We start from the raw sequence: 2,219 nt of genomic DNA on the forward strand, positions 1-2,219 counted from the left end.
TGTCCTGTGAATATAATAACCCTGTCACAGTGTGTCCTGTGAATAACCCTGTCACAGTATGTCCTGTGAATATAATAACCCTGTCACAGTATGTCCTGTGAATAACCCTGTCACAGTGTGTCCTGTGAATATATAATAACCCTGTCACAGTGTGTCCTGTGAATATGTGAATATATAATAACCCTGTCACAGTGTGTCCTGTGAATATATAATAACCCTGTCACAGTGCGTCATGTGTTCATCAGACTGTGTTTATATTTTCAATAATAAAGTCAGACACAGTTCACAAACTGACGGACATGTTCACATCGACACCTTCATGGACTGAATAATAAAATCAGAATATTTAAACCTAAACTCTGATTCTTTAAACATGAGACCGGCTCACTGTGTCAGTTACAGTAGGGTTAATCTGTAAATATTGATATCTGAAGCTGTTAATAATCACACCACTCACACTAACATGTCAGTTATTATTTAGTTCTTATTTATTACCTGTCTGTCTCCTCTGCTGAGGATCAATAAAGTTTACTTGATCTGACTAGGACCTGTTCAGATGTTTCACTGAGCTGACTGAGACCTGCATCATAATTAATTATTTAAACCTGTTTGTTATAATGTTCTTATTAAAAAGAGGCGTTAACAGTAGATTTAGTCACAGGACCTAACACGAAAATGCTCACACACACACACACACACACACACACACACAGTGTTTTAAAACTTGTCTGACAGATCTGAACAGGAAGTGATTCATCAAGAGAGGAGAAAAAACACCCTGTTAAAATTATATACTGCTGGAGTACAAGTATTAACTAGTCTAACAATATATGTACGTAAATGATTACAATATTATATATGTACATATATGTTTACAATATTATATATGTACATATGATTACAATATTATATATGTACATATATGTTTACAATATTATATATGTACATATATGTTTACAATATTATATATGTACATATATGTTTACAATATTATATATCTACATATGTTTACAATATTATATATGTACATATATGTTTACAATATTATATATCTACATATATGTTTACAATATTATATATGTACATATATGTTTACAATATTATATATGTACATATATGTTTACAATATTATATATCTACATATGTTTACAATATTATATATGTACATATATGTTTACAATATTATATATGTACATATATGTTTACAATATTATATATNACCTGGTGTTATTATGGCTGAAGCCAAACAAAATGCAGCCTGACTCTTTATATCAGTAAATATCTGTATCTTCAGAGGGTCATGATATTAAATATGATGCCTGTGTTACCTGTGATAAGTTAAGAACAGTCCCTAAAATGTACCTGGTGTTATTATGGCTGAAGCCAAACAAAATGCAGCCTCGCTTTACGTCAATGGCTCTTTTCTTTGGGCCCATCCCCCACCGCTCAGAGGAAACCAACACTTTCTCGGCCCACCGTCTCAAACTAACCCAACAAATACCCTCAAACCGCGGCGGTGTTGTTCATAAACGTTTCCCCGTCATTACCGGGACGCTCCCGGTACCGACCGCCGGTGCAGAGCCGGTGAAACGAGCGGTTAGGAGCTGCTGGCCGTGACTGCCGCATGCTTTGTCTTTTCAGCATCACATCTTCACAGCGACAATGAGGCCATTTTGCGCTAGAAGCTAACAGCTAGCCGGCTAACTGTTAGCTTCTACCGTCTGAGTGAACGGGCTGAAGCTAAGCTAACTGTGCTAACACGCTGGGTTAAACTGTAAAATAATATTAATAAATATAATTATAGCCGTGTGTGGATGTTTACAGATCTCTGCCTCTGCCTCTGTCTTGTTTACTGTCTACAAACTGGATGCTAACAAGCTAATTAGCCCGAAGCGCCCACCCACACATCCTCCGCGGTCCTTCCTCCTTTTCTGCCCAAAAACAAGAGTTTATCTCTCCGCTCAGAAGTTCCGTTAAAACACCGCCCGGTGACCGGAGCCTGTGCTCTCAGGCCCCGGGACGTGACTCACCTCGTGTCCGTGTTATTTTACTCCTGTTTCGGTCATAAGATCGACGGCAGGAGGAGCGGAGATCAGCCTCAGATGAGATCATTCATGCCACGGCTTCAAAAACTGAACCAGCTCCGTGTGTGTGTGTGTGTGTGTGTGTGTGTGTGTGTGTGCTGCTACGGGCGGGGGGGGGGGGGGGGGCAGCAGAGG

General features: G+C 38.9%; 1 protein-coding gene across 1 annotated transcript in view; it reads right to left on the bottom strand.

Moving 5' to 3' along the window:
• Positions 1–2,170, bottom strand: part of cdca4 (cell division cycle associated 4) — a 7,952-nt gene extending 5,782 nt beyond the window's left edge. Inside the window, exon 1 of the mRNA XM_050062279.1 lies at positions 2,031–2,170. The gene's annotated coding sequence lies outside the window, so the exon portion shown is untranslated. The remainder of the gene's footprint in view (positions 1–2,030) is intronic.
• Between the last annotated feature and the right edge of the window lie 49 nt (positions 2,171–2,219).

Source organism: Epinephelus moara, chromosome 14 (assembly GCF_006386435.1).
Source record: "Epinephelus moara isolate mb chromosome 14, YSFRI_EMoa_1.0, whole genome shotgun sequence".
NCBI classification, from domain to species: domain Eukaryota; kingdom Metazoa; phylum Chordata; class Actinopteri; order Perciformes; family Serranidae; genus Epinephelus; species Epinephelus moara.